The following is a 13,659-nucleotide window of genomic DNA, read 5'->3' on the forward strand; positions in this document are numbered from 1 at the left end:
TAAGGAAGGGATTTTAATTCTAGGAAAATCAGCACTAGAGCCACACAATACTCCATAAAAAGGTAAAAAATCTAGAAAATTTTAAAGCATTTCTCAAATAATATCTGTGTAGTTAAATAACATAATTCCAAATGGGTGATCATCCGGCTTTACAAATTGGAAAACAAAGGCAAATGGATTTAGCAGTGAAGCTCAACTTTTTATTGTAAGAACAAACCCCACTGTTCCCTCTGTGGTTTGTGCATATTTCTACTCACCATTCTCCTTCACATGATGCAAACATTATGCCAGAAAGTTGAGGTGATTTGTGTGTCTCAGAGATTTCTCACCATGTCCATAGTCTTTGAGCAGGAGGCAAATTTTTACATCATTTTTAAGTTGTGTGAATTCTTCTGGACCCTTTTCTATTTTCAACAGGCAAGTCACCTTACTCTTGCACATTCCTTTCCAGGTGTCCTTCAGCAGTTAAAAGGCTCTCTCTTGGTCCCACCAGTTGCTTCTTAATTCCTCTGCCACATGTAGCTGTGACACACACAGGAGCATTGTGGTTAACAATGAAACAGAGGAAGATTGTGGAGGCCAGCACGGCTTTGCTGGCAAGTCTGATATTTAAATTGACTCTTAGGGTGTGAGTAGTTTTGCCTGCTCTTTGTAGTTACTTAATATCCATCCTAATTTTTTTTTTTGCCCTCTCAGCCCTTTAGAGACAATTATGCAGGGTTCATCTGGTTCCTTTCCTTCTAGGCCCATGTTAGATTAAGCCCTATTGAGACACACTGTTCTTTATTCCTTTGCTTCCTTTCCTTGAGTTTAAGCTTCTGTTCATACCAGCTGTTCCAGTTCTAGGTAAAATGGAACACCCAATTGCTCATGATGAAGATCAGGATGTGGCTGTCACTGTTCCCACACATAAAGACTCTATTTGTTTCCAGGCAGCACAAGATCAGAGTTGTACATTATACAAAGCTGGCATTTACTATGCCCTTTACCTTTAACACACAAATGCTTTGAACAAAAAGCGACAGAGACTCCAGTCTGTGCTAACCCTGGTTAATAAAGAAAAGAAAGCTGAAACTTTGAGATTGCAATGTGAGAGATTCTGGAAAACACTGTATGTATGAAGTGTTGTTTCCTGACAGAAGTCCAGGCCTACAGAGAGAATGCTTAAGAGTATTCGTTCCCTGTGCCTCTAGGATTGAATTTTTTTCCGGCATGACTTGACATTAGGAATAATTTAACTTCTGTTCTCTAGGATCTGCTCCACTAGCCACTTCTCAAACAAATAGCTTTACAGAAAATCATGAAATCATTGTAGGATATCCTGAGCTGGATCAAGATCATCAAGTTCAAGCTCTGGAATTTTGCCTTCAATAATTCAAAATACGAAATCACTCAACACAGTAGAATTGTAAAAGCATTCCCAGCAAAACCCCAGACAAAGTTGTGGTGCAAGGAAAAACTGTATGATTTTTACAAACACGAAAGACATCTCCTTAAATCAATGTTTTTTGTCTTTCAAAATTCAGATGTGCCAGGAACACAGTGTACACAGAATTGTGAAAATGCATGCTCCAATATTAATATTCAGTAGTGACTTTAATGTTGGAGCAGCTGCTACTCTGAATTCTTTGTTTGAAAAGAAAAATCAAATGGAAGGTACAAGTCTATTGAAACATTTCCTCTCCTCATATAGTCTTGTATGTAGAATTATAGATATAATTAAGTAAGAAGTATTTTTTAATAAAGCTTCGCTAGGAATAAGGAGTACAGCTGAGATTAATTTTTTTTAAGAGGAATGTCTTTAGCATACAACATATTGCAGTATCCTCCATAACAGAAATTTTATTAATCTTTCAAAAATGGTAGAACTGAGGTGGCAGACACCGCTTATATGCAGACATTGTGCAGAGGGAGAGAGCAGGGAGAAAGGGAGCAGAGGTGAGAGTGAAATGCCAGGAGAAGACTGACTGTGCCCTGCCCTTGCACTCCCCATCCAAGCTGGCAGGTACAGAGCTGCAATCCCCTCTCTGTGGCAAAGGTGTGAAGCAAGCACAGAGCTCCCACACAGAGCAATCATGGGCACAGGGGTGTTCATGAGTTGGAGGTTTCAGCTGCAGCAAACACGGGGTCCATGAGCCTCTGTCACACAGACAGAAAGCATTAATGAGCAAACCTCAGCCAGAGCTGCTCCTCCAGCTCCTTGCCTTGAGGGATCACATTGTGCAAAATGTGCACCTCCCTCTCGGTCAGGGCACTGTGGTTGGTGCTGCCAGGGGCGGTTTCTGGTGGGTAGCTGCTGTTAGGCTAATGAGGTGGTTTGAAGGCAGAGGGAACGAAGGAGCTGAGGCCTGCAAACCATGTCAAGCATTGTATGAACATGCTTTATGACATGCATAGTCATTTTCTGAGTCAGCTTTGTGAATTGAAAGACATTTCTTTCCTCCTTTCTAAGAATGAGCTTCATTGTTTCCCTGAGAAGCATAACCTTAGTTTAGCATGACTCATACAAATACTCGTGTATCCATTTCTGTGGATTCTATTTTCTAGGGTCAATAGACAGTACAGAACACTTATTGTCATTACCATTGAGTTTTTCATCAGTAACAATCCCACACATAAACTTTGCTCTGCTTGTGGGTAGCTCATCATGAATATGACATGATATTCCCTTCTGTGGATGGCTTTATTAAGTATACAATTTCTGGTCCACAATAAGTAAAATGGAGCAAAATGAATCAAAGAAAACTGACATTTCAGCTGTTTTTCTGCTCTCTGGACAAAACCTGCCCCGCACTGTCACTGTTTGCTGGGAGACAGTAAATGTTTTCAAAGAGTCGCCTTTCAGACTGAGGCAAACAAAAAATACATGTCTTGAGTGAGAGGACACAAGGTCAGTTTTGATCCCACAGAGCAGAACCAACTCAATTGCCCCACTATCTCTACAAAAGAGTCCTTAAACTACTACAATTCTTGAATAAGTGTGCTACACATATTTCCTTATTCTAAATGCAACTTCTCTCCAAGGCTGCAGGAATTTCAGCTGCAGCCTTTCCATGTTTTCAGCTTATTAGGATTCCTGGCTACATTTGCTGAAGACTTTAGATAAACCTAATGCTATAATATTTTTATATGTATGTAGGACAGAGTCAGATTCAGTTTGGTTTAGAAAGAAGAGCAGCAACTGTGGGTTTAGCAGCCTGAATCTCATTCTTCCCAGGCTGCTTGGCCTTCAGCTGTGAAATTTTCTGTACCTCAGCTTCACTACAAGTAAAACTGAAATATGAGCCTCATGCTGTTGAGTCGAAGGAACCAAAACACACTAGAAAAGATAAACATTTGCAAGCAGGTATGTGCTGGCCATTGGAATGAAGTACACTCTCCTCAACCTGTGATCCTGGTTCAGCCTTGAGGAGTCCAGCCCATTCCTGCAAAGTGAGCAAACCAGCACACTCAGAAAGGAATTTCAGGCTTTTTCACTTGTCTCCTTGTCAATATTCACTCTTTGCTATTAAATGAACAGAGATGGCAAGTGGCATTGTACATGAGCACACACAAGACTATGGCCTTGTTTGTATCAGCCTATGCCACAGCACAGCTGAAAGGGATCTGTGGAGGAAAACTTCTCATTCTGAGCCTGATTTCACTTCATGTGGCTTGGGAACCTAAAAGTCACATGCCATCATCCTCCTAGTTACTCAATTATGTCTGCAGCTCTTCATAAGAAAATGGGCTTGCAGACACCAGGAAGCAAAGAGCTGAGTTCTAGCACACTGAAAGCAAATCTTAGTGAAGTTCCAAATGTGCAGCAGGCTCTTGGGTTACCTTCAGTTTAGACTCTGCAACATGGCTTTGGATGTGGCATATAGGATCCTTTCTGACTCAGTTTTGATATTTATCTTTTTCTTCCTGGCAGAAATAGTCAGCTTACTCTTATTTTCTAACATTTCAAGCCTGCCAGGAAAACAAGGATCTGAGTCCTCCTTAAAACTGTCACTTCTTCCCTCACAGAAGGGCTTAAAAACAGAAGAAACATTCTGTGAACCAAAAACTTCCTTATCTTCATAGGACAACTTGAAATATCTAAAAAAAGATACAAGTTCCAGCAACTTTGTGGGCTCTTGTTTAGAGCTTCCTGTATGAGTTGTTCTCCCCAGAGCACTCTGTGGCAAAGTTACATTTGTACACCTTCCTTCTGTACCTGGTAACACTGAGAACTTCTCTCTACATTTTCTTCCTTACATTTCACAAGCAACTTCTCTATAATTCCCTCAGAGTGGACTGTGCTGATTCCATCACACAACCAAAATACATTCTGACCCATGACATTTTCCTAAAGTCTCCATGGATTTTACAAGAAAATTAGGTCAGCCCTGTCACTGAGCTTTTTCTTTTGTTCACTAAGAATTACTAAAGAAATGTTTTCCTTCTAGAGAACTCCACTCTGCAGTGATGAATTGTCTTCTGTGTTTTGTGAGATATTTCTATCAACAAAATCACTGGTTTCACCCAAGGTTATCCAAGATTATCTTTAATATTTACCAAAATGTGCCAAGTAACAACTTTCTGAGGCATCTGTCACACTCAAGGAACAACATTCTCTGTTTCAAGGCAATAGTGCTTTATTTAACATCAGCAGCCATCTGGAGTATTCCAACAACAATTTTACACTTTTAAATGAAATTATCACTATCACGATCAGTTTCAAAACACAGCATTTTCATTTCACACAGGTGAACCATCACTGTCAAAGTTTTAAAAGAAGCCATCAGAGTAAATATGATCCAGATGGGAGTTTTCTAAACACAAGTTTTAACAAATGGGGGAATCAGTGTAAACACTTTAATGTGTTTTAAAATGTCAGTGGGAGCAAATGAATATTTTAGTACTTGAAATATGAACTCTTCAGCATTCAGCTGGGATTATATAACTTTAAATTGCATCTGAAAACAATTCTTCCACCACTGCCTAGGCAGTATAAAGAGGGGATAAAAAGGACAGACCCTGAATCTCAGAAGCACCATATTGCCCATCATGAGGAAACCACAATCAGAAAGGGTTCAGGACCTGCAAATGAAGTGGGTTTATAAACAATACAGTATTGTGGAGAAAGCTCTGGAATAATCAGCCTTCAGTATGCAAGAATCTGTGAAATTCAGACGGACAGACACAGCTCTGAAATAACACTGCAGAGAAACTGAGGATAGCAGCTCAGGGAAGGACAGAGGATGCTGATGGGTGTGGTGAGATTATTCCAGAGACTGGAGTAAATGAAGTTCTGAGGGTTGGCCATGTGGGTAACCTGGTAAAGGCTGCCAAGTGAGGCTGACTCAGAACTAAAGGGCAAGGCTGCACTAATCAAACACAGCAGCCTGCAGTGTAAAACTCCTAATGCAGCAGGGCTAACCAAAAGGTTTATTACAGCTGGGCCCAGCAAAGCAGTCTTTCTAAAATTAATGCCCTGCGAGAGAGTAAAACCCTTGCAGAACTTCCAAACTAAATGCATTTGATGAAGAAATAATCTGTGGCCCCAAACATAAATTATAAGTAAGATTAGCCTGCCCAAAAATAACATAAAAACAAGCAATAGCATCTTTGACTGGATGGCAACACAGAGCATTCATGAAGAAATACTGTGATGGCTGGGATAAAGAGCAACTGCATGTTGTCCCAAAAGGAGATTAAAGAGGTCCATGAAAGAGAAGATGGGTAAAACTGGGTGTTGCATATGATAGGTGAAAGCCAAAATGTAAAAAAACCCTAACCAACACACAAACATTTTTTCAGCCTGATGAAGCTGAAGTAATCTAACAGAAACTCAAAGTCTTTTGCATTAGAGCAGGGTTAAAAATAAGTTCTATTATGTTGAAAAGATGCTATGACATGTTTAAATAAGGGAAGAAGAATAAACACAGGTTTTCTCTTCCTATCTTTGTGCAATCTTAGGTATAATGAGACTAGAGATAGGCTTTCATAACTGTTCTGGACAACAACATTAGTCAAAAAATTTAGAAAGAACTGACATGGGAATGAGAATGTTAAAAAACACATGAGGGGAAAGCCAGGGAGACTGTTTCAGAAGTCTCGAAGATGTGCACTGTGTGGAGCTCAGAGTTCCTGCCCACTGACTGCACAGACAGAGAAGCTAATGAGTGCTGCAGTCTCACATGTGTACTTGTGAGTCCAAAAGTGTTCCCAGACCATCAATCTACACATGGATAGGAATACTGAGGATCAGCCAAATGTTCTGCATGTCCAGCAGTTTGATCAGTGGGGAAAGCCCAGCACTGTTTTTTAGCTCCAGTATCACTAAACTCTTGATTTCACCTGATTTTTTTTTTCTAGATTCTGTCATATTGAAAAGAAAATATGACTATGTCCAGAGCACATGCTTTTGGGAGTACAACTCGATTGTTTCTGCTGCGGCATTTACAATTAGAAGACTGACAAAAGTGATTTTTTCAGACTTCCAGAATAAAGGTGCTCCTTTGAGTTAAACTGTGAGGAGAGACAATTAGGCCAGCATCCCTTCAAAGGTCCCTGCCTGTGTGTGAGGCAGAGTGCTGAGCTATCAGATCCCCCGGCACTGGAGTCGGTGTCGCTGCACCCTCATGGCACTGCACTCTAACTAATTAGCTGGGCGATGAGAGATAGGGCGTTTTCAGCTTGCCAGGTGGTCTAGAACATATTGCACCTTAAGCTGCATGGCTCTGCTCTTTTCTGCTCTGCTCTGCTCTGCTCTCCCTGCACAAGTCTTTCACCCTGCTGCAGCCTGCCCATGGGTCTCTGTGAGCTGCCTGCACCTCCCAGGACAGGGACAGGGACAGGGACAGGGACAGGGACAGGGACAGGGACAGGGACAGGGATAGGGACAGGGACAGGGACAGTCCTGGAGTGGCCAAAGGGCTCTAAGAGGGAGGGCAAGAAGGTCACAATGCTGCCTGGGCCTCAGACTGGAGGCACAGTTCCATTTAGTGACATTCCTAAGAGGAAGAAGGGGACTTTGCTCTGCCTATGCCTCTCCACAGAGCTGGTTGACGTTCTCCTAACTCTGACAAGCTTTTGACCCTGGCTGGAAAGCCACCAGGTCAGTGCTGCTGCCATGTTTGAGAACTGTCTGCATCCTTGTCTTCCTCCCACCAGGGATGGATGGGACACAGGCATTTCATGCTACACCATGAAGCTTAACCAGAGATCACAAACCCTGAAGTGTCTTTACTGCCACTCCCATGATTTCTGTCTAGCGTCACCACTGACAGCCAGAGCTGTGTTGCTCTATCCTGACATAGTTTGTTTCTCTATTTTTCTGGGCCTTCTTGATTTGTAATGCTTGGATTGAGTATTCATTTCAGTATCTCTGTAAAGTATTTTGTCCTAAATTAGTGCTGCATGCTTATACCTGCATTGTGACATAGGGCTTAGAAATTCCAGAGCCCACAGTGGTGTGGTTGTACACGAGTCTGTGCTCACAGAAACTCATCAGAGCTCACCACCTACACACAGAGGCAAAGAACAAAATGAAACACTCAGGCACTGTGCTTACAGTGTGTCTAGTTAATTCCAAAACAACTACAGCTGCTTTATCTTGCATTAACATTTACAGAAACAATAGATGGGATCAGTGTAAATCAGAGTAGCAGAAGGAGGGGTGTTTGCAGCCAAAGAAGAGAGATTTTTTGAAGTTGGTCAAGCTTTGGGGTCACCTCTGCTTTCAGTGGGGGGTCAGACCAGACAAGGTCCCTTCCAACTAAAATTTTTCTGTGATTTTAAAAGATTCTAGGAGATTGTAGCACCCAGTTTAGTAAGACAAAGAGAAGATATGGGAATGAAGAAATAGGAGTGGGACATGGAGGAAATGAAAGAAAATCTTCCGCCTTTTTAAGACAATATGGAGACTTGATTTATTTCACATTCTATTTACAAAGTGGACTACTGCCCTTCAGGTAAAGTTAGTAAATCCAAGTGCTACAGCTTTCATTTCCATGAAACACCAAAAAATATGAAGATGTTTAACTAATGGAAATAGTTAAGTTAAATTCAGCTGATATCATGTCACAAGAACCAGGATTTGACAGAAAAAAATCAAGTACAAAATAATACATTATGTAATCATAGTTTTGGAATAAAACTATCCTGAGTTAAGCAGCAATAAAGAAAAAGAAAAAAAAATTAAATTCCAGTATGGCCAAAGACCAGAGATCCTGACCCACTATCAAGTAAGAGCAGCTATTAAAGTGTCTCACAGAAGAAATGCCCAGTTTGAGTTCTCCTATTGCTGAGCCTCCAAGCTCACCAAATCGATTTCAGTAAGGTTTACAAAAGTGTTGCCTTTCAGGCGTCTGACTGCCTGAAGTCAGTCTGCTCCTGATTGCAGGCCCTGGCTCTCTAAGCAACACATTCAACTTTAATCCCACTGGTTGGTCCTGCCAAGAACAGAGATAAATGTAATTGACACCCCAAAGAGCAAAAAGGTGCTTCTCTCCTTAGGAGTGTGGGATTGGTTTTCTCCCCTCAGGGAATCCTAGTTGGAAGAAGAGAAGTATTTTCTAATCCACGTTCTGTCTCTCATCCACATCCCTGCTCTGAAGAATTTATTATATAGAGCCAAACAGTGAAATATGTTCCAGAAGATTGGCACTCTCTGAGTGTATGGCAGCCTGCTGTCAAGGTCACTGTGATGGACAATGGGACAAAGAATTAACACTAAAGCCACTCATCAGCCCGACTGAGGACTGAAATCAGGTCTGTCAACACCACTGTTGGCGCCTTAATTGCCAGATTACTGGATATTTAGGCCTCTCCAAAATGAGATCACAGCTCAGAGTTACTGCTGAGTCCTTCTGTTGGAGTAAGGACTCCTGCATTTGGGCTGATATATTTAGGTGGGGAAATCTTTGGATGCTGGCACGTATCCATTGAATTAGTGCTTAAACAGCGAGCCTGACACACTCAGGCTGCAATAGACAACCTCTACATATTCTTATGGGCAAACCAGGCTTTTTTTCTAACTCAAACACATGGAGTTTGCTGGGTTTGTTGTGCATTTGCAAATGACAGCTACAGTGAAAACACGCTAGATTTAACCCTTCTGGGAAGTGCCACAGCTACTGTGGGTTTGTTACAGTGTTTGGGATCTCTGAACACCCTGCTGTCTGCTTAGCACTGAATGCTGTGGCCAGAAACACTTGACAGATGTCCAATATGTCCTTTAAATTCTGCCCCAAAAGGCTGTATCCTTGGGACCCTAAAGGCCTGATTACTCTGCCTTAGCTGTCAAGCCCCATTGGAGTTTGCAGCAATATTGTAGTGATATTACAGTTGCAATTAAATCACAGACTGTAAATTCAAGTGTCTTAAAAAAATAATTTCATGGCAGTGAGTGTTACAACAGTGCACTTGGCAGAGTTTAAATTTACTGTGTGGCAAAGAATATTATCTTCTGTTCTAGTAAGGATAATGCTAAGGTGAATTTAAGCAGCTCTCTAATAGTGGCTCAGCTGGCTGCAAACTATTTGAACAAAGCATTTTTCAGTGTTGGAATTCATATAGCTCATTTTCTGATGAGATATTAATCTTATCAGGGTGTCTCAACGTTTGTGGCATCTTGCAACCATGTCCCATGAACAGAGTACATTGCTCAACCTTTGTAAATCTGCTCAGTGATATTAGTGAAGATAATGACTGCCAAATGAGCCAATATTTTCTTTTCTCAATGCTACCCTAAGTGTGTCCAATAGCAGATGCTTAAGGAAGCAGAGTGTAAGAAACAAAGGCAGGGTGTTGCTCTCCTTGATATTCAACTTCTGTCTTCCAGTACTACTCACACATCATCAATAAATTATCTGGGAACTGCAGATGGCACTGAGGTTGATGGCTCTAAATCAATGTCAAACACATATTGGAAGTGTAGTAGCATCTGAAACCATGTGTGGTCCCTGCTCTGTACAACCAATGGCATAAAGTAAAATGCAGATAAAATAATATGCCACAGATGAGATAATTACATATACTAATCCTTTTTATGGGCCTTTACTCTCTTATTTTGCTCTTGCTGACTTGTGGGTCTCTCTAAGTAAAGAAGTTAGACAAATTTCCACAGTTTCTGAGCGTGTCTTTCTCCTACTGCTACAATTCTTTTACTAATTCTAAATTTCAAATCACATTCCAGGTTATATCACTCTATTATCTCCAATCTCACATGAGATTGGAGATAATAAAGTAAATAAAGTAAAAAAAAATCTCAGAATGGGTCCTGGGACTGTGTCTAAGAACCAGAAAGTAAGCATACACCAGACTGATTCTTCCTCCTTTGTGCTTCTCTATCTGCTGCAGATTTTTAGGGACAGTTTTCAGGCTCTGGCCAGAATAACCTCTTCACAGGAGCAATAGGAACCACTTCAGTACAACATTTGCTTTATCATGATGTCGTTTCCTAAGGTAGGATTTGCATTTTTCCGCACTTCAACGTGTGTTACAACCAGGTATCTTCAGCAGGGATCTTGCTCTCATTCACCTTTGAAGCTTCAATTTGCCATGAGTCTGAGGCTGTTTCTTACAGGCTGTTTGTGCTATGGCAGCCTGGAAAACTTGACAAAGAGTAACAAAGCTTTGTTCTGTAGATAACTAAATCGATTGAGTGTCGACAGTGCAGCTATGAGAGAAGATGCATTTTTTCCTCATCCATTCAAGGATTCAGTTGAAAGGAAAGCTCACATGATTCTGTGTCCATGTCTGGTGGGTTTCCTAAATACCTTCTCTATCTCCACAGTCCAAAAAAGTCAAAGGCACATCACAAATTGATTCTAGAGTCAAATGTCACTTTTACAACTCAATTTGCTGTTGATGGCCTTCAGCTCTTCCTCATCCACCTACACATCTTTGTGTTTGAAATCCTTCCCTGCCCTACTTTCTGTTGCCTTTCCTGCTCTCTTTCTTTAATTACTTTTCTTTCTTGGCTCTTTATCTACTTTATTTTGCCATGTTGAGCTATCTTTCCAAGTTCAGAAAACAGAAAAACACAGAAAACTCTGCAAGAGATTTGTCTTTAACTTTCTCCTCCCCACAACCAGGATCAGCAGCTCCTTGTATCACCTGAGTAAAATCAAAAAAATGTGTAAGACTTTTTGAAACTACTCTAGGGCAATTAGGAACGGGGCAATTAGGAACGGCAATTAGTCCAGGGCTTTGGAGAAGTAACGTTTCTGACCACAAAGGAATAGCTCTCTGAGCTGTCCCAGCAGGCAGGGCTTCCACAGGCAGTAGCATTGCATGACCGAACTGGTGGTCAGCAGTCACAATACACCTTGTCTGCATTCAAAGGCCTCACCCCCTGGGGTCAGCTGAACAAGCAGGAGTTTCTCTTCACCCACTTTTCATTCAATCCAGGCTACAAAAAATAAGTGATCTGAATTCTCTACGCTCTTCCTCCTTTGCTGGTGTCTCTCAGATCCTGTATTGCCCTGCTGCAGGCACCCACAGGGGGCTTTGCAGCAGACACAGTCTCTTGGGTCACTGTGCCAGCTGTGGCACGAAGGTAACTTATCACTGTGACATGGATTATCATCTCCAGCACCTGGCTTCACCCACCCTTCTCCTCTGAATAAGGCACACTCAATTCCATCTCAGCTCTCCAGCACTGCTATCCATCCTTGAGAGCGTGGTCACTGTGGGGATGGAGGCCCCAGGCAACAGCACAGTGCCCTGTTCTCACTTCTGCATCTTCCTTTGGTGGACAGGGCCCTCATCACTGATTGCTTCAGGCTTCTGATCTGCCCCTGGCACACCAAGCTGCAATGAATATAATGCAACGTTATCAAAAGGGTAAATGGTACAATAACCACCAACAAACTGCAAACTTTTGAAACAGTGATTATGTCTGAAGAAGGGATTATTTCACAGGTGAAAGCATGAAATGGCTGGCTTTAAAGAGAGCAAACATGAGAAATGCATTAATAAGTCGGAACCTATGAAATCAGACAGCTCAAGAGAAAGTCTTTGGAGAAAACACCATTGAGGCAGGATGCTCTGCTTATACCAAAGTATATCATTGAACAGTTTAATAGAACAACAGGAAAAATTGTGAAGCAATCATCGTGAGCAATAACAAACTCGTAAAGTTTACTACAGTGTCTAATAAAGTTTACCCAGAGTGAGAAATGATCACCCTTGTTTTTGGGAGCCAAATGTGTGTCATCAGTGCTTGAGGACAAATCATGCAGCTTATGCAAGAAAAGGATAACTAAAACAGAAATAGAAGGGAGAACTGACCATGAATTCAAAAGTAGCAGAACTCAGGGTTCATTATGTTGTTACCCAGCAAAAGAAAGAAGCAGATTCCAACATTTTGATATGGAAAACTAAAAAATAGAATGAAGAGGCAAAGTGAAGAATGAAATGAGCTGACATAAAAGGAAATAACTACAAGTAATGTTGATGTTGGATACATGATAATGAAAATTCACTGATAAAGCGAAGAAACACTATTAACACAAATAATTACTGACTACCAATTAGAATTAATACTAAAAGAGCCTAGACTGCTAGAAGTAAGAAGAAATTTTACTTATGTACAAATGTGTAGTTTTGTGCTTGGGAACAAATAGCACCACTACATGCTAGAACCTCAGTTTGATGTGACAGAAAAGGAACCCAAAATATACTCTTCAAAATCACACTTTTTATGAACTGCTGACATGAGGTAGCTGTGCCAAAAACAAATATAAGCCCAAGCTGCCATCAAGGGATCTGATTTCAGTAGAGGTACAAAAATATTTTTGCCATGTAAGATCTCAGTGAAACTTTTTCTGGATCATTGTATAAAATTATGAGTTTAATCTGAAAAACATGCAAAGATGGGTGCCTGGAATGGATAAGAAAGAGACTCTCTATACAAGAGAAATCATGCAGGTCATGGTTCTTCTAGCCCAATAAAATGAAAGCTGAAATGGGATAAGATTTCTCTCTACAAATGTATCACTGCAGGAGTGGTTTGTTGGCTAAAAAGGCAAGTGCTGGCACAGAAACAAAGGTGTGTATTGGAAAACGCATTAGGCTGGAAATTGAAGGACAATTAAAAGAAGGTTAGAGGAAGCAAAGCCCAGCTGTGTTAAAAACCACACTGTCATTTTACAAAGGGGCTTCTGTGAGCCCGTGCCTGAGACAGCTGAGCACCAGGAGCCCATTCAGCTCCCTTTAATCCTCTGTTCCTCACCGAGATACCTGTCTTATATTTTTTCAGCCAGTCTACTGTTTTAAATTGAACAACAATTTTCACATCTTCAATACCCTTGAAGGTTCTTTCAAGAAGTCTGTCCTGTACAAAAATTTGTTCTTTGTAAACTGTTTTATTTTAGTCATATGACCCAGACAGCCCAATTTTTAAATGAAGTGATGAACCAAGCCTCACATGATCAAGTTATAACTAAACCTCTATCATTCCTCCGAAGGATCCCTTTCCCCTACAGCACTCCTGATGGATGTCAGCCTTTCCTAGCAACTGTTTCTATCACCCACACATTTATCAATATACTCAGTGTACTAAACTATAATTATTATAACTCAGTGTATTGATATGCCAAAAGGCAATGAAAAAGAAGAGAGGAGATCTCAAACTAATGTTAAGCTGGCAGCGCTTAGCATAGTGGCCAGTACAGTTAAGAGGTG

Source organism: Sylvia atricapilla, chromosome 6 (genome assembly GCF_009819655.1).
Source record: "Sylvia atricapilla isolate bSylAtr1 chromosome 6, bSylAtr1.pri, whole genome shotgun sequence".
NCBI lineage: Eukaryota > Metazoa > Chordata > Aves > Passeriformes > Sylviidae > Sylvia > Sylvia atricapilla.